Raw genomic sequence first — 20,265 nt, forward strand, 5'->3', positions numbered from 1 at the left:
AACACTTTGCATATCTCAAGAGATACTTTGGCCTTTAGATGCCCATCTTCTGCCCTTTTATCTTGTGATTCCTGGAATACAGAATTTGTGAACTTCCAAAGAAGTGTATTGACAAAGTGTGAATTCTGTGCTAATGTTACCCTTTACTTGAATACCCAGTTTCAAACAACTTCACATGAATAGTCTAACTGAAGTATTGTATTAACTTTATTTGAGCGTAAGCTTTCGTGGGCTAAAACCCACTTCATCAGATGCATGCAATGGAAAATACAGTAGGAAGATTACACACACACACACACACACACACACACACACACACACACAAAATGGGTGTTACCATACCAAGTAATGAGACTCATTGATTGAGGTGGGCTGTTAACAGCAGGGACTCTGCCATATACATTGGCCAAACCAGACAATCTTTACGCAAAAGAATAAATGGACACAAATCAGGCATCAAGAATTGTAACATTCAAAAACTAGTCAGAGAACACTTCAACCTCCCTGGTCACTCAATTTCAGACCTGGAAGTTGCAATTTTCCAACAAAAAAACCTTCAAAAACCAGACTCCAACGAGAAACTGCAGAATTGGAATTAATTTGCAAACTGGACAGTTAAATTAGGCTTGAATAAAGACTGGGAGTGGATGGGTCATTACACATAGTAAAATCATTTCCCCATGCTATTTTTCCCCTACTGTTACTCACATCTTTTTGTGAACTGTTTGAAATGGACCATCCTGATTATGACTACAAAAGGTTTTTTTTTCCCCTCCTGCTGATAATAGCCCACAAAAGCTTATGCTCCAATACATTTGTTAGTCTAAGGTGCCACAAGTACTCCTCGTTCTTTTTGCCGATACAGACTAACACTGCTACCACTCTGAAACCTGTGGTATCTTTGTGCTCTTATAAAATGACCCTTCGCCAGTCCAACATTGGTATTATCATGTGTCAGACTTCCATGTGTGGAAACTCTTAACATCTGTGCTCACCATGTCTTTAAAGACCAGGGGTGGGGAGGAGGTGCTGTGTATGAGTTAACCAAGCAAAGTTGGTGTACGAGAGTTGTGACGGATCCTTTTGCCCCTTGAAATCCAGGTTTGAATCCTCACTCATGTCCCGATTAGAATTGAGTTTAATTTCATTCTGGTTCCCATTTGTACCCCTAAAAGCCTCAAAATTTAACACAGTTAAATGTAAATGGCGATTTCTGTTCAATTGTGGTCCAGGATATTGCCAGTCAAGTTCAATATAAATTGCCACCGTCATGTGGAGAAAGAAAATGGGAGAGAGTTATGTAGGCTTTCTTCAGCCAGCACTTGATTTTCATGAATGCTGCACTCACCTATAGGTTAAAATAGAGAAATAGCTAAACAAAAGAAGAAAGACCTTTTTCTTCCAAGCTGAATATTCCAGAGTAGAAACAGTGGTTTGAGTAGTGGCCCTATGGGTTCTCCACTGTAGGTGTGCTTGCATCCCTGCACTGCAGATCAGAGAACTTCCCTAGCAGTGTCCAGTGTCCCATGCATGCATGTCTCCCCTCCTGCCCTGCCTTGGGGCTAGTCAGTACACTCCAGCTAACCCCCTCAATTCCTTCTCATCTGCCCCTGGCTAGAGATGGAGCTATTCACAGTTTGTTAGGACCATTACTTTTGATTTGCATCACTATAGTTAGACTCCTAGTTCTTAGGCTGCATCTATGCTGCCACTTTCAGTGCTAAAACTTGTTTCGTTCATGGGTGTGAAAAGACCCCCCCCCAGCAACAAAAGTTTTAGTGCTGAAAAGTGCCAGTGTAGACAGCACTTTATCTTGGTGATAAAGTTACCACTGCTCATTTGGGGTGGGTTTTATTTAATCACTGGGAGAGCTCTGCCTTGGCAATAAAGTGATGTGGGCAGTGTAGACAGCCTTAGTTGTAGTCCCCCCCCCTTACCTTTACTCCCTGGAAGAAGGGGGGGAAAAAAAAAACAAAACAAAAACAAATAGACTTCTCCTAATTCCTCCCCCATTTGGACACTCCCTCTAATGGGGTATGCCTGGTTCACTGGGCTTCAAGAAATGCCTCTTGAAGAGGTGATCCCTGTTGCAGATAAGCAGTCAGAGTGCATTCACTGTTTTGGGGGAAGACCACATTCAACAGAAGTGTGCTTTCTGCCAGAAACTTGGGCCCTGGTCTCATAAGGGCAGCAACCTCAGACAGAAGATTAGCTTAATGGAGGCAGCTCTCTGACTCTCATGACCTGCACCATGAGTCACCTGACAGACATGAGTCTTCCCACCCAGCCCTCAACATCTAAAGGCTGAGTGTCAAAGAAACAAGCTGCTGACCCCTCTCACAAATGGTCAAAAACAGAGCCGGAAGTCCTCACAGTGTGTCCCAAGACAGCTGTAAGTGCTCTCTGGAATGCTAGGTATCCTCAGTACCATCAGCACTGAGACCATCTCAGGCTGGAACCCCTGGCTCATGAAAGTCCTCAGCGGCAGGTACTATTGACAAACCCATGGACCCAATGAGCGTGTGTGTACCAAGTCAAGGGCACCCAGGGACAAGGACAGGAGAAAGCACTCCTCTGAAAAGTGGGGCTGTCAAGCAATTTAAAAAATTGTGATTAATTGGGCAATTAAAAAAATTGCCCTGTTAACAGAATACAATTTAATTTTTTTGATGTTTTCTACATTTTCAAATATATTGATTTCAATTACAACACAGAATAATCAAAAATAAAGTGAGCACTGTACACTTTGTAAACATTTGCACTGTAAAAAATAGTATATTTCAATTCACCTAATAAAGCACTGTAGTGCAATTTCTTTATCATTAAAGTTGAACTTACAAATGTAGAATTATGTACAAAAACCCTGCATTCAAAAATAAAAACAATGTAAAACCTTAGCCTACAAGTCCAATCAATCCTACTTCTTGTTCAGCCAATCGCTCAAACACGTTTACATTTGCAGAAGATAATGCTTCCTGCTTCTTGTTTACAATGTCACCTGAAAGTGAGAACAAGTGTTTGCATGGTACTGTTGTAGCTGGTGTCACATGCCAGATGTGCTAAAGATTCATATGTCCCTTGATGCTTCAACCACCATTCTGGAGGATATGCGTCCATGCTGATGACCAGGTTCTGCTTGATAAGAATCCAAAGCAGGGCAGACCGGCACATGTTCATTTTCATCATCTGAGTCAACTGTCACCAGTAGAAGGTTGATTTTCTTTTTTGGTGGTTTGGGTTCTGTATTTCTGCATCAGAGTGTTGCTCTTTTAAGACTTCTGAAAGGATGCTCCACACCTCATCCCTCTCAGATTTTGGAAGGCACTTCAGATTCTTAAATCTTGAGTCGAGTGCTGTAGCCATCTTTTACATTTTGTCAAATTTGCAGTGAAAGTGTTCTTAAAATGAAAAACGTGTGCCGGGTCATCATCCGAGACTGCTACAATATGAAATATATGGCAGAATGAGGGTAAAACAGAGCAGGAGACATACAATTCTCCCCCAACGAGTTCAGTCACAAAATTAATGCTTTAAAAAAAAAGACGCATCAGCATGGAAGCATGTCCTCTGGAACAATGGCTGAGGCATGAAGAAGTATATGAATCTTTAGTGCCTCTGGCATGTAAATATCTTGCGACACCAGTTACAGTGCCATGAGAATGCCTGTTCTCACTTTCTGGTGAGATTTAATTAAGTGGGCAGCATTATCTCCTGTAAGTGTAAAACTTGTTTCTCTTAACGATTTGCTGAAGTAGGACTGAGTAGACTTGTAGACTAAAGTTTTACATGGTTGTTTTTGAGTGCAGTTATGTAACAAAAAACCCTACATTTGTAAGTTGCACTTTCATGGTAAAGAGATTGCACTAGAGTGCTCGTATGAGGTAAACTGAAAAATACTATCTCTTGTTTTTTACAGTGTAAATGTTTGTAATCAAAAATGAAGTGAGCACCGTACACTTTGTTGTAACTGAAATAAATATATTTGAAAACATAGAAAAACCATCCAAAATGTGTAATTTCAATTTGTATTCTATAGTTTACTAGTGCAATTAATTTGAGTTAATCATGTGAATTAATAGCAATTAAATTGACGGCCCTACTAAAAATAGAGTGTACACACAATCCTACATTGGTACTCTCAAAGCCTCATTCAGCACCAAAGTAACTGGTCTGGGCAAGATTTCCTCTGTCTCCTTCCCGCCCCACCCTGGTACCACCAATGGCACCAAGTCAGTACTGCTGGAATTCGAACACTAGGGACCTCCGTGTACTGGACACACCAGAGTCCCCTCTTCTCAGTGTCTGAGCTTCCACACCAAGTCTGACCGGCATAGAAGTCTTCCCTGCTGCCCTGTCATGCTCCTCTACTCTAGTGAGTGCTCAGATACTGAATCTAATGAGGTGGCATCACAATACTCCAAATATCAACAGCACCTCAAGCATAACCTCAGATGACCCTACTGCCACCACCTTGATACAGCCACCCTTGGGTGCCACTCCAGTAGCCATACTGGGACCATTGGGCTGCATATTGCCACCATGGTTCTTGAGTTTCTTGCACCACCTGAGAACCCTTAAGGCACACCCTTTGGCTGCAGCTTCCAGAGCTTTGGAAGCTCTGGAAGAAGTCATGGAGGAACACAAGGGCACTGCTGAAGAAGTGACCCCAAGGACCATATCCTCCTCCTCCCTGGATGAGGCCATCATGCCTCCTCCACCATCTCTGGAGGATGACTTTTGCAGGACCAAATACCACTGGGGAAGTCAAGGACACACATCATTGTCTCCTTGACATCCTCCATTCATCCTCCTCAGATATCTCCCTATCCATTAACAAGGCCATTCTGGACCTGCCAAGAATAATCTAGCAGACCCCAGTGTTGGTGGTACCTACTTGCAAATGGGTGGACAAAAGATATTATGTCCCAGCACAGGAAATAGTTCCTCTTCTCCCACCTTCACTCAACTCCATTGTGGTGAATGCTGTTAATTCCCATGGCTGTCAATACTCAATGAGGTCCACTCCTTGTGATGGGGACTGGAAGTGTTTGGACCTTTTTGGAAAGAAGGTGTATGCCTCAGCCATGCTTCAGTTTCAAATCACCAACTACCAGGCCCTGATGGTGAAATAAGATTATGTAAATTATTCTAAACTGATTTTACTGAGCAGCTGCCTGAGTTACATCGCAACCAATTTAAGGCCATTATTTAAGAGGGACAGTTAATAGCAAAAAACAATGCTACAATCTGCCATCGATGCAGCCAACACAAGAGCCAGGTCCATCTCCATGGTGGTGGTGATGCAACGTGTGTCATGACTCCATCCCTTGGGCTTCTTAAAGGAGGTACAGTGAATCGTCAAAGACCTTCCCTTTGAAGACGCTAAACTCTTTGCAGAAAATATTGGTGCCTCTCTTCACACCCTGAAGGATTCTTGAGCCACTCTTCATTTGCTGGGCATCTGCACACTAGGACAAAAGAGGAAGTTTAGTCCGCAGCCCCAGCACAAACCACACATCTCCCAATACCCAGTTCAATGCTAGTACAAGCTGCAGAGGAAAAATACATTGTCAAGGTTTCAGAGTAGCAGCTGTGTTAGTCTGTATTTGCAAAAAGAAAAAGGAGGACTCTATTTTCAAGGTGTAAGCCATCTGGCCTGCAATGTTCCTTGTCCCAGGTGTCTGCGTCCAGTTACCAATTTTGATGTGTTGGTCAAGGCATCAATAGATTCCCCTTCTCCCTCCCCCCCATTGCTGCACCAACCACTGCTGTCCACCATTTGGCCACCGGTTGGCAGTGTTCTGCAGCACCTGGGAACACAACATTGCAAAGTTCCAGAGTAACAGCCGTGTTAGTCTGTATTCGCAAAAAGAAAAGGAGTACTTGTGGCACCTTAGAGACTAACCAATTTATTTGAGCATGAGCTTTCGTGAGCTACAGCTCACTTCGTCACGAAAGCTCATGCTCAAATAAATTGGTTAGTCTCTAAGGTGCCACAAGTACTCCTTTTCTTTTAACATTGCAAATGCTCTCTAGGATCCATCATTCCAATGTGTACTCTATCCATTTTACTTCCCTGCCCCCTCCACAACACCCTTCTCTGTATCTCTTTAGGGACCCTTCTCACGAGAGAGTTACTAGGATAAGACAATCTACCTCTTGTCAAATTAGGAGCCATAGAACCAGTATCTCAACATCTACAGGGAAAGAGGTTCTACTCTTGCTATTTCCTAGACCTCAGAGCTCTCAACAAGTTTGAGAAAGCTCAAAAATTCAAGATGGTCACTCTAACAATGATTATTCCAGCACTGGAACAGGTTTTCAGCCCTTGGCCTTCAGGATGCCTTCTTTCATATTTCAATTCTGCTGACTCAGATGATTTCCAAGATTCACTCTAGGATAAGACCATTACCAGTACAGGGTACTCCCTTTGGACTATTATTGGCCCCAAGAGTATTTTCCATTATTCCCTCAGCATTGGCTGCACTCTTGTGCTCCCAGGGGACCATGATTTACCCTCCTCAGAGCCTGATCTCTTCAAGAGACTCACTGTGTCACCAAAGCTGCAATGCACTTGTTTACAGACCTGGGCTTACAGATCAATGCCCAGAAATCAATCCTCATTCCAGTGCAACATCTGGAATTCATAGGGGCTGACTTCGAGTCATTACAGGTCGGAGCTCTCCTTATCTCAGATTTCTCTCCTTGGCCACACACATAGAGACTGTTCAAAATAGCCTGCAAATATTAGCCAGAGACCTCCTCCAACTCTTGGGGCATATGGCAGCAGGCACAGGAGTAATACCACATGCCAGGCTTCACATGTTATGCCTTGAGATGTGGTTCAGCTGGGTTTACAGACCAAACAGGAGCAGACTAGACCAGAGTTCCCCAAACTATGGGGTGTGCCCCCCAAGAGGGGAAGCAGAGGAATGAATGGGGTGTGCATGTGAGCACAACCCAGCCCCTGCCCTATCCCCCAGCTCTGCTCTGGCCTGGTTCCCAGCCCTGGGCCTGGCTCCATCCCAAGCCTTGGCCCCGGCTGCAGCTCCACACCCAGCTGCAGGCCTGGTTGCAGTTCTGCTCCTGGCCCCAAACCCACCCCCTGTAGCAGCCCCTGCACATCCCAGCCCCACTCGGGGGTGGATGGGCACAGACAGGAGTAAGCAGGGGCTTGACCCTGAAAAGTTTGGGGGCCACTGGACTAGACAAACCCCTGTCACTATCCACCAGGGTCGAACTACTTGGGCTGGTGGAAAGACCCAGCAAATGTTTGCTAAGGGGTTCCCTTCTCACAAAACCCTGCATTATTGCTTTCCACCCCTGCTGCATTGCTCATAGGGTGAGGTGCACATCTAAACAACCTCATGACACAAAGCAAGTGGTCACCCACAGAGAGATCTCCCTGAGCTAAGGGTGGTCAGGAATGTCTGTGCCCACTTCCTCCCACTGATCAGAGGATTGCACATGAGAGTCCCAATGGACAGTCTAGCCTGTATATACACATGACATAAATTGACAAGGAGGAGCCAGGTTGCCCTCGCTCTGTGCGAAGGCAGAGAGACTATGGAACTGGTGTATTGCCCACAATGTCACATTGTCAGCAGCTTACCTCCCAGGCACACAAAACTCAATAGCAGACCGTCTCAGTCGCAGATTCCCACACTACCACAAGTGAGAGACCCAGTAGCACTTCACGATCTATTCAGGCGGTGGGGGATGCCAACCACAGATCTGTTTGCCACTTACCTGAACAAGAGATGTCCACGCTACTGCTCCCCAGCAGGGATAGGACAACACTCTCTGGGTGATGCTCTTCTCTTGTCCTGAGATGGGGATCTTCTCTATGACTTTCCTGCCTACTGTTGAAAGGCCTGCTGAAAACGAACAGACGGAGAACATGTCGTATTGATTGCTCCCACTTGGCGGAGACAGACCTGGTACTCTTACCTGTCACAGCTTGCTACATGCCTACCAGTCTGTCTCCCAGTCACTCCATACCTCCTCTTGCAGAACAGGGGACATCCCCGGTTGGAATGTACCCTGTCAAAGAAAACTATAGGTTGGTTCGACATGATTTGTTTGACAAATCCATGCTGACTTACCTGTCACCTTATTGTCTTTGAGGTGTCTGCAAATTGATTGCTTAATTATTTTCTCCATGATCTTTCCAGGTATTGAAGTTCCCTAGTAGTTCTGTTTCCCCAGCAAGCATGGGTGCAGTCTACCGTTAATTTACTCCTTGATTAGCTTTTACTGGTCAAAACTCCTTCTCTGAAAGCGTAACCTATCGGGGGGAGAAAAAAAAAGATCTACTGAATCCTATTAATTCTCATTTTATCCTTTGTGAGAATTTTCCCTTCCCCTGCAGTTCACTTATTACTGGTGAGAGTTTTTTGTACTTTAAGTGTTGAATTATAGCTAGAGTGGATTAGTGGCAGACACACAGAGTTGGGGGTGTAATGGAGGAAATTGCTTCAGTACTTTATATTTTATTTCTTTTTATGGAGGTGCCCCAATGGTGTAATAAGTGCAAGAATGCTAAATTGTGCTGCTATGTATCCAAATAGCATAAAACAGAAAAATAGAAAAGTAGAGTTCTAAAACATCATGCATGGAGCATTAGAATAGATTATGGCTCAAGATGAACTATAAAAATCTGAAGGGCACAGACCCATTAAATATTGGTCTTAATCTTCCCAGTCACAGGAAATAGTGTCTCAGTTGAGACCCAGGCGTCTCAGAAAGAAGATCCTCCCATTCTTCTTCGAGAGATGTCCCTGTGGGTTCTCCACTCCAGGTGTTGGTGTGTCCCTGCCCCTTTGCTCTGAGATTGACAGCAGTACTCATACCAGTCATGCATGCACAGAGACTGCCCCATGCACTGAGTGTGCCTCAATAGTACGCTTACGTGACCGGTCTCCTCAGTTCCTTCTCTACCATCCCCGGCCTGAGACGGAGCTCAGCAAACTCCTTAGAGACCTCTCCCTTTGTTCAAATATCTTCCTTGTTAGTTAGGAGAGAAAGATAGGAGAAGTGGTATCTAATTACTACTGGGAAAACAAAAAACCCCAAAACCCACTTCTTGTTCCTGTCAGTGGCAGCCGCTTCTGACATGCCTGGCTCCCCAGGGTTTAAGCACTGCTCTACCTGCAATGATGCCATCCCTCCCTCAGATGGCCATTCAAAGTGTATAAAATGTTTAGGGGAGTGCCACATCCCCCAAAAATGTGCCCACTTCAGCAAGCTAAAATCCAGGACACGTAAGGACAGGGAGTGGAGACTAAAACTGCTCTTCCTCCAGAAGTCCTTAGGAGGAGTTTCAGACCCAGGCACCGACTCCACTGCATGCTGCTGCTCCCCCCAGCCTCAAAGAAAGAAAAGAAACCCTCAAACAAGGCACCCTCTCTCACCCGCAAAAGGTACTTCAGCGGAGAAGACTTTCCTGGGCAGGTCTACAGCCTCCCTCCTGGTGCTTCCCCAGCTGAGTACTTTTGATGCTCTGGGCTCCTCTGGCGCCACACGAAACCCGCCTGTGGCTGGAGCACAGAGCTCTGGTGCAGAGGCTTCCAGTTGCCTGCCTCTCACGGCACCATTTGGCACCGCAATGGAAGCGGTTCCGACACATGTTGACATGCTTGACCCCCTGCAGGCTATTCTTGCTCTCCCAGCACTGTCATCCTCTGAGCTGGCCAGCAGTGAAACAAGGTTCAGGACACAGGTGCAGAGGAGCCTTTCTTCACAAGAAATTCCTCTTACATAGCCCTCATTTCAGAGGGGCTGCAGCACTGCAATTCATGGAGTCATAGGACCTGCTGGTGTCACCTATCTTGCAGTCACCCGTGCTTAACACCTACTTCTCTCCAAATGCTCAGTCAGGGTCCTGACAGCCTTCCTCCAATGTTGAGGAATCTGGACTGTAGGGAGAATTTTCACCCTATCAAATCTCCTGTTGTCAGACACCAACCAATAGAGGTCATAGAAAAGTTACCTCATCCTACTCTTAGGCTCCTGCCCTGTGGTGTGTAAACCCCTGGATGGCACAACCCATGTCCTTCCCACCACTGTGGCAATATTGGGCTCCATGGGCACCTTATCCTTGAGACCACACTCGCTATGCCACCACAGCCAGGCACAACACCTGTCTGGTACTGCCAGTTGACTAATCTGCCACTGGCTTAAGACACCAGGCAGCACTGTCACAACTGCAGGATCAATCATGACCTGCCTCCAACCCAGTAGTTACGCCTGATGAGGCATTACCTCCCCCCGAGATCTTTTTAAAAGACTTGCCAATGAGTTAAGAATTAACCTGGAGAAGGTTCCTGAACAGCAGCATGAGCTAATGGACATCTTGCAGCCCTCTTCTTCTAGGATTGCATTACCAATCAATGCAGCCATTTTGGAACCTACTAAGGCCATCTGGCAACCTCCCACTGCAAGCGAGCAGATTGGAAGTACTTCATCCCTTCCAAGGGCTCTGAATTCATTTTCACTCATCCAGTGCCAAACTTGCTGGTAGTAGATGCAGTCAACCAAAAGACCAAACACCAGTTTCCCTGCTCCACCCCATCTGACAAGGAGAGTAAGTGATTAGATCTGCTCAGATGCAAGGTATACGCATCCTCCACGTTACAATTTCACATTGCTAATTATACAGTTCTGGCAAAAATATGACCACAAAAATTACAATAAATTCATGGACTTTATTGATGACATTCCGGAAGAAAAATAATTTACAGCCCTAGTTTTGGAGGGACAAATCATCTCCCGTACAACTCTTCAAGCGACTCTTGATGCAGCCAATACTGCAGCAAGATCCACTGCTACAGCAGTAGTGATGCCCTGAGGTTCATGGCTCTGCTGCTCTTCCTTTCCTTGAGAGGTCTAGAGTACCATTGAAGATCTTCCCTTCGATGGCGACAAACTTTGCCTCCACGACAAACTTCATTCAATGAGGGACTCAAGGGCAACTCTCCGGTCCCTAGGAATTCAAACCCCTATGACCAGAAGGCAATATAGATCTCAACCTTACCAGCGTCCACGCTACCCCACATACACCCAGCAATTCCATAGATCATATGAGCAACAGCAATGCCAGAGACCCAGTCACCAGCACCGCCGTCCCAACTCATCGGCAGCATCTCAACGCCCTCTGACTAATAAGCAAATTTGAAGCCTTCGTTGAGGGTGTAGAAAACAATGTTCCCACTTCAGCATTTACACTGCCTGCCCCTATTTTTGGACACCGCCTACGACCATTCTTCCATCAATGGCAGAACATTACCACGGACAAGTGGGTTATAGAGGTAGTCATAATTGTCTATTTCATCCCTTTCCTATCCTTGCCTCCTACCCCACCCCCAATCCCTCTTCAGGCACGACTTCCACTTGTACTTCTTGGAGGAACAGTTGCTTGTGAGAGGGGTCCCTGAACAACACAGAGGGAAGGGTTTCTATTCCCATTATTTCTTAACAGAAAAGAAGTCTGCGGGATGGCGACCGATCCTAAACCTCAGGTGGCTCAACAGTTTTATCTAGAAGCAAGAGTTCAAAATGGTGACCCTCACTACCATAATCCCAGCACTGGAGCAGAGCTATTGGTTTTCGGACGCCTATTTTCATGTGACTATACATCCAGCCCACAGATGTTTCCTTCGTTTTACCCTTGGCTTGACACACTTTCAATACAGGGTCCTACCCTTTGGCCTATCCATCGCCCCCCTTGTTTTTTCCAAACTCCTAGCTGTAGTAACCGCCTACCTCAGGAAACAAGGGGTCATGATATTTCCTTATTTCAATGATTGTCTCCTCAAAGCCTCAACGCTCAATGAAGCTCTTTGATTCACACAGCTTGCCATTGCTTACTTTGTCCCTCGGCCTACAAATAAATAAAAACAAATCCAGCTTCTCGTACCCAGCACCTGGCGTTCATAGGCGCACACCTCAATTCCTGGACGGGAATAGCATCTCTCCCACCCAACTGTAGCACCGCTACAGACTAGGGACCGAATGGCTAGGCAGCAGTTCTGCGGAAAAGGACCTAGGGGTGACAGTGGACGAGAAGCTGGATATGAGTCAGCAGTGTGCCCTTGTTGCCAAGAAGGCCAATGGCATTTTGGGATGTACACGTAGGGGCATAGCGAGCAGATCGAGGGACGTGATCGTCCCCCTCTATTCGACATTGGTGAGGCCTCATCTGGAGTACTGTGTCCAGTTTTGGGCCCCACACTACAAGAAGGATGTGGATAAATTGGAGAGAGTCCAGCGAAGGGCAACAAAAATGATTAGGGGTCTAGAACACATGACTTATGAGGAGAGGCTGAGGGAGCTGGGATTGTTTAGCCTGCAGAAGAGAAGAATGAGGGGGGATTTGATAGCTGCTTTCAACTACCTGAAAGGGGGTTCCAAAGAGGATGGCTCTAGACTGTTCTCAATGGTAGCAGATGACAGAACGAGGAGTAATGGTCTCAAGTTGCAGTGGGGGAGGTTTAGATTGGATATTAGGAAAAACTTTTTCACTAAGAGGGTGGTGAAACACTGGAATGCGTTGCCTAGGGAGGTGGTGGAATCTCCTTCCTTGGAAGTTTTTAAGGTCAGGCTTGACAAAGCCCTGGCTGGGATGATTTAACTGGGAATTGGTCCTGCTTCGAGCAGGGGGTTGGACTAGATGACCTTCAGGGGTCCCTTCCAACCCTGATATTCTATGATTCTATGATTCTATGTTCCAACACCATAAAACTCCTGGCCACGAAACTTCACAACAGTCCTCAGGTCACTGCTCAAGACTGTCTACAACTCTTAGGTCACATGGCCTCGTGCATTTTTACGGTCAAAAATGCATGACTATACATGAGGTGCTTCCAAGCTTGGTTGGCCACGGTTTACAGACTGAATGTACATGCTCTAAACAAGCCTCTAGCCATACCTTTCAGAGTCAAAGACTCTGTGGTGGACCATTCCCTCCAACCTCTGCTCAGGAGTCCCTTTTCTCCAGGATGCGCCATCCCTCATAATGACTACCAGTTCATCCCTTACAGGGTGGGATGCACACATGTCCCACCACATAGCCCAGAGGCTATGGTCTTCAACTGAAACCTCCCTACACATAAATGTCCTAGAGCTTCAAGCCATACGCAACGCTTGCTGTCACTTCCTCCCATTGATTTGGAGCCAACATGTTTGGATAATGACAGATAACATCACCTGCATGTTCTATGTAAATAGAGAGGGAGGAGCTTGCTCTCACTCGATTAGCACAGAAGCTATGAAGCTCTGGAATTGGTGCCTTGGGAACAACATCTGGATATCATCCACCTATCTACCTGGGGCCCTGAATACCACCATGGACAAATTAAGTGGACGCTTTCCCTGGAATCACGAATGGGAGATAAACAAGACGATCTGCAACACTCTGCATTTGGGGCTATCCAACCCTAGTCCTCTTTGCAACTTCAAAGAGCAAGAAATGTCCTGACTTTTGCTCCAGAGTGGGACTGGGCAAACATTCATGATCTCATGGGATCAGGACTTACTGTATGCATTCCCTCTCCCCTGCCCCCCGATACCAGTCCTCCAGAGTTCTGACAAAGATACAGATTGTGCCACAGCAATTCAGATCGCCCCGTCATGGCCGAGAGAACCATGGTTTCTGTTCCTCGCCAGAATGTCAATTTGCCCACCAATTTTGTTGCCCCTCACTCCGAACCTCCTATCTCAGGAACATGGCCGATTTCTTCATCCCAGCCTGTCCATGCTTCACCTCAAAGCTTGGTTCCTACATGGTTCTCCCAGAACAAACTAGCATGGTCTGAGCATATTCAGAGAGTACTCGTATATAGCAGAACACAATCTATTTGCATCACCTATCTCTGAAAGTGGAAGTGATTCACACAATGGTGCTCAACTAAACAAATTCCTCCTACTCCTGCACCTCTTCTGTTCATACTTGACTACCTATTAGGCCTTAAATAATTTGGCCTCACTTTCATCTCCATCAGAGTCCACTTAGCTGCTATTACAACTTGTCATGACAAGATTGATAATACCTCTGTTTTGCTCATCCAATCACCAAGTGTTTTCTCAAAAGGGCTCCAATCACTATATCTGGACATCAAAGCTCCTACCCCTCCATGGGACCTTCACTTAGTATTAATCTGCTTAACTCAAACATTTGAGCCCCTAGCCACTTTCTCCCTCTTACACCTCTCTATGAAAACAGCACTTAGTGGCAATCACCTCTGCCAGATGCGCAGGAGAAATAGAAGCTCTCGTGGCGGACCACCATACACACTGTTTTTTAATGACAAGGTTACCCTCCAATTACACCCCAAATTTCTTCCAAAGGTGCATTCGTCATTCCACGTCAATGACCTGATACACCTACCAACCTTTTCTCCTAAACCACATGCAAACTCTTTTGAATCCACAATGCATACATTAGATGTATGCAGAGCTTTGTCCTATTTGGATAGGACCAGGCCCTTTAGAAACTCTTCCAGACTGTCTCCATTGCAGAGTGATCCAAAGGGACACCTATTTCTACCCAGAGACTTTCCAGCTGGATCTGAGTGTATCCGACTGTGCTATCAGATAAAGGTTACTCCTCCAGGTGACATCAGAATTCATTCCACTAGATCTGTAGCTAACTCCGTGGCTTTTCTACACAAAGTTCCTCTGGCTGACATCTGTGAAGTGGCCACTTGGACTTCTGAACACACATTTGTTAAGCATTATGCCCTTACTCAAGGCCCTCTGATACATGATTGGGCAGAGCTGTATTATCTACTGCATTCCTACCGGATTCAAAGTCCCTACCTCCTTGAGATCTACTCCAGGTGACTTAAAAGCAGCGTAAGAAGGGGAGGAGGTTATTCACCTGTGCGGTAACTGTTTTTCTTTGAGATGATTGGCCCTGTGGGTGCTCCATCCTCCTCCTCTACTTTGGATTTGGGGTAGCCTCTGTGTAGAGAAGGAACTCCATTAATTACTAAGATTTTTTCTTCTCACTCCATATCTCACACAGATCTTGGGACACAGGCCAGTCCTTGCTTACAGACAGCCCCCCAGCCTGAAGCAAATACACACCAGCAACCACACACCACACAACAGAACCACTAACCCAGGAACCTATTCTTGCAACAAAGCCCGTTGCCAACTGTGTCCACATATCTATTCAGGGGACATCATAGGGCCTAATCACATTAGCCACACTATCAGAGGCTCGTTCACCTGCACATCTACCAATGTGATATATGCCATCATGTGCCAGCAATGCCCTTCTGCCATGTACGTTGGTCAAACTGGACAGTCTCTACATAAAAGAATAAATGGACACAAATCAGACATCAAGAATTATAACATTCAAAAACCAGTCAGAGAACACTTCAATCTCTCTGGTCACGCGATTACAGACCTAAAAGTTGCAATTCTTCAACAAAAAAACTTCAAAAACAGACTCCAACGAGAGATGCTGAATTGGAATCAATTTGCAAACTGGATACAATTAACTTAGGCTTGAATAGAGACTGGGAGTGGATGGGTCATTACACAAAGTAAAATTATTTCTCCCTGTTTATTTCCCCCACCCCCACTGTTCCTCAGATGCTCTTGTCAACTGCTGGAAATGGCCCACCTTGATTATCACTACAAAAGGTCCCTCCCCCCCTGCTCTCCTCCTGGTTATAGCTCACCTTACCTGATCACTCTTGTTACATTGTGTATGGTAACGCCCATTGTTTCATGTTCTCTATGTATATAAATCTCCCCACTGTACTTTCCACTGAATGCATCCGATGAACTGAGCTGTAGCTCACAAAAGCTTATGCTCAAATAAATTTGTTAGTCTAAGGTGCCACAAGTACTCCTTTTCTTTTTTAGAGGTAGGAAAACAATTGTAGGCTCACTAAGAAGAGTATCCGTGCTAGCGGGAAAGGTTTTGACACTGTACAAACTGATGCAATAGAAGAAAGTTCTTTCCCACAAGAATCTTAAGTTTTTAGGCTAGATGGCTTCATTCATATTTTCTGTTGGGAACAGCTTGGCTATATATTCTCCACAGGGAGCAATGTTATGTAAGTGGTGACTGAAATATTGCTCGCTCTGTGAAGCGTCACCAGATCATAACTACAGACTTTGTCAGTTAAGAAAGCTGAGTAGTTCATATGAAACATAAAAGTATATTGAAACCAGGAAAATTATATGGAAATCTTTGGATTTGAAAACTCTCTGGATTTGAAAACTCTCCAGCTGGCAATACATAAGAATGGCTATACTGATTCAGATCAATGGTCCATCTAGCCCACTATCCTGTCTTCCAACAATGGTCAATACCAGGTGCTTCAGAGGGAGTGAACAGAACAGGTAATCATCAAGTGATCCATCCCGTCACCCATTCCCAGCTTCTGGAAAACTATGGCTAGGAACAATGCAGAGCATGGTTTTACATCCCTGCCCATCCTGGCTAATAGCCATTTATGGACCTATCCTCCATGAGCTTATCTAGTTCTTTTTTGAACCGTTACAGTCTTTGCCTTCACAACATCCTCTGGCAAAGAGTTCCAGAGATTGACTGTGTGTTGTGTGAAGAAATGCTTCCTGTTTGTTTTAACCTACTGCCTGTTAATTTCATTTGGTGACCCCTAGTTCTTGTGTTATGAGGCGGAGTAAATAACACTTCCTTATTTATTCTCCACACCAGTCATGATTTTCTAGACCTGAATCATATCGCCCCCCACTTAGTCATCTCTTTTCCAAGATGAGAAGTCCCAGCCTTATTAATCTCTCCTCATATGGAAGCCGTTCCATACCCCTGGTCATTTTTGTTGCCCTTTTCTGTACCTTTTCCAATATATCTTTTTTGAAATGGGATGACCACATCTGCATGCAGTATTCAAAATGTGGGCGTATCATGGATTTATATAGCAGCAATATGATATTTTGTCTCATTATCTATCCCTTTAATGATTCCAAACAGTCTGTTCGCTTTTTTGACTGCCTCTGCACATTGAGTGGATGTTTTCAGAGAACTTTCCACAGTGACTCCAAGATCTTTCTTGAGTGGTAACCGCTAATCTAGACCCCTTGTTTTATATGTACAGTTGGGATTATGTTTTCCAGTGTGAATTACTTTGCATTTATCAACATTGAATGTCATCTGCCATTTTGTTGCCCAGTCACAGTTTAGTGAGATCCTTTTGTATCTCTTTGCAATCTGCTTGGGACTTAACTATCTTGAGTAGTATTTAGACTTCTAGGATTTGTATACAAGCACTTAAAAAAATAGTCACTTTTTAGCTGTCTGCCATTATGTGATGTAATTGAATGAGACTTTCATTTAACTTTCTCATCAGATCCTACCTGTATTTTATCAGGTTCCATTCTCTCTTCCTTACTTGGATACAGAGAATCTCCATTAATAGATCGTCCCCTAAGGGAAGTTTCATTAATAAAGAATACATCATTAATAAATCAGGGACTGATGTTTCCTTAAATGTTTGTTGCCACCATAAATACCTTTTGTGGCACCATTTGTTCAGAGGTCCCAAACGAGTCAAACTGTTCCATATATATATAGATAGATAGATGTGTCAGGATCTCTTGAACCCATTACTGAAATGCAGTCACCTCTGAGGCTGCATTTAAACACAGTAATATGGTAGGCACTTACTGTGTGACCAACCGAATGAACATTCACTCCAGGAAAAAAATTGAATGTTTAACAGTATTGCACTGCACACAATTTCTAACCAACAGTAGCCAACATTTCAAGTAGCTGTGTGAAATAGAGTCTGCATCAGGTTCTATAGATGGGACCTACATCACAATATAATATATGAGCTGTTTTCAAGCTAGGCATTACCATGGGTAGTTTGTCATATGACAGTGCCGAAGGGTGAGGAACTTCATGGCAAGATCCTATCCAGTACAGGAAAGGTGGTATGTTTAAGGAACACTAACTTGAAGGTCATTTATATCTTTTTCTCATCCTATTTCTTAGTATTATTTTGGGTTGAGAAGTGATCATCTTTCTACAAAGATGAGAAGGGAAAAGGAAGTAGTATACAAATATACTGCAGAATTTGTAGTATAAGGTCTAGTCTATATTCAGAGTTGTACCAGTTTAGTTGCAGGTGTGATTTTAAACTGATTGTTAAACTAATGCTAAATCCCGTGTGGACACTCTTAATTTGATTTAAGCCAGGCTATATTAAATTTATATTAACCCAATTTCTCAGAATCATGGAGAAGGAGATATTTAGGAAGATACTGATTATTTTCACCATGTCAACACTTTCAGAGAAAACAGAAAATTTTAAGGCTAAAGATTTCATTTAAGAGGGAGAATAGAGAATCACCAATTTTATATCACGTTGATGAGTTAAAAACAAGAAAGAATCAACCAAAATAAAAATGTTTCCATTCTCCAATCGAGGCTCCTGCCACTAAAGTTACTGAAGTTTTATTAAAAGAAAATAAGTACTTGTGGCACCCTAGAGACCAAGTCTAAGGTGCCATAAGTACTCCTTTTCTTTTTGCAGATACCGACTAACACAGCTGCTACTCTGAAACCTGTAGTTTTATTGGTTGCTCTAAAGCACAATTACCAGTCTACACGTTGGGCCTGTGGCAGGACTTTTAAAATACTGATGGGGGTATCTAGCTAAAAAATTCTCATCTGTTATCCAGTCAGTCCTTCTGCATGTGAAAGCTTTCTCAAGGCCACTTTCCTCAAGACAGCTGATAATTATATCTGCCCTCTGTGCTGAAGGAGCATGCCACATATTGAGTGATGTGATCACTGCTCCAAAAGAGAAAGCTAGAAAAGTTAAAGTTCAGGGCTAAGAGATAAATATGATGAAGACTGCCAACCGGTTTGATTTCATTTACTAATTTTCTACTGCTGGGTTAGAAAAGACCAAAATTGTAATGTCTGTCATAATAAGAAACCTGCAGAACCACAAGGTTGCTAGGCTTTACTTTATATGTCAGAATTGATCCCGTTCTGCTCTCTGTATTGGTAATAAGGACTTTATAACTTATTTCTTCTCTTCATATGAAATACAACAAACTCAGAGGGTTAGTGCATGCTTACACACACATGCTTTGTGTATATAAAAAGATCTTCTAAACTTTCCACAGTATGCATCCGATGAAGTGAGCTGTAGCTCACGAAAGCTTATACTCAAATAAATTGGTTAGTCTCTAAGGTGCCACAAGTACTCCTTTTCTTTTTGCGAATACAGACTAACACAGCTGTTACTCTGAAACCAGTGCAAATGAAGTTCTATTGAAAGTGATGCTGGAGTCGTTACCTCTCTGTAGCAGATCGCTGACTCACCGCCACAGCGTCTCCTTCTGGTCAGTCCAGGAATTAGCTCAATTCCAGCCTCAGAGCACCCTCTACTGGCCTGTGTCTCACCTGCCTCAGGCCCCATGTCCCTCCCAGTCCCCGGTGCCCCTTACCCTGAGGTGCTGCTCACAGCAGTGCCCCCACACTCTGGGTCTCCCTTCCCAGGGGAACCCCCTCCCCCTATGCCCACCTTGCCTGAGTGGCTACTGCCAGTCATTCTCTAGCCCCCTTTCCCTGGGGCAAACTGCAGTCTGTAATGGCCACTCATCATTGGCAAGGGGGTTGGACCAGCTGCCTCTGCCTCTCCCCGGGCTGTAGCCCCAAGCCCAAGCCCAAGCCCAAGCCCAAGCCCAAGCCCAAGCCCAAGCCCAAGCCCAAGCCCAAGCCCAAGCCCAAGCCCAAGCCCAAGCCCAAGCCCAAGCCCAAGCCCAAGCCCAAGCCCAAGCCCAAGCCCAAGCCCAAGGAGCTAGGTCCTTCCCACTCCCAGACTGGAGTGAGACTGACTCAACTCCGCCTTTAGCCCTTATACTGCCCAGCCCCGTCCTTATTGGCTGCCTCAAGCCTGCTCCTGATTGGCTCCCCAGGGCAGCCCTTACCCAGGGTTGTTTTTAACCCCTTCCAAACCAGAGTGGGGTGACTGCCCTGCTACACTCTCCAAGATGGAACCTAGGTAAAGTTTCCTTTTGGTTCATTTGGAAATGATAGGGATTCTCTGTAGCCTTCGCTTGGAGTGATGCTTGTGTGTTGTCCACCTTGCAAAACAGTCCTAGGCTTGCAGAGCTTAATGTAGTCACAGTAGGCTAGATATCATCAGTCTTCTCCCAAAACCAATACATTTTTGGGAGGGGGAATATCCTAAATTTATTTTTTTTTAAATAACTGCTTGTTAGTTATATGTTGATTTCTTTTTCTTT

The 20,265-nt window shown here is 44.8% G+C and overlaps 1 protein-coding gene across 15 annotated transcripts in view; it reads left to right on the forward strand.

Annotated features, from left to right (window-relative positions):
* MTMR3 (myotubularin related protein 3) overlaps positions 1-20,265 on the forward strand; it is a 233,500-nt gene that overhangs the window by 145,910 nt on the left and 67,325 nt on the right. The window lies entirely within an intron of this gene.

The sequence above is a fragment of the Eretmochelys imbricata genome, chromosome 15, assembly GCF_965152235.1.
Source record: "Eretmochelys imbricata isolate rEreImb1 chromosome 15, rEreImb1.hap1, whole genome shotgun sequence".
NCBI lineage: Eukaryota > Metazoa > Chordata > Testudines > Cheloniidae > Eretmochelys > Eretmochelys imbricata.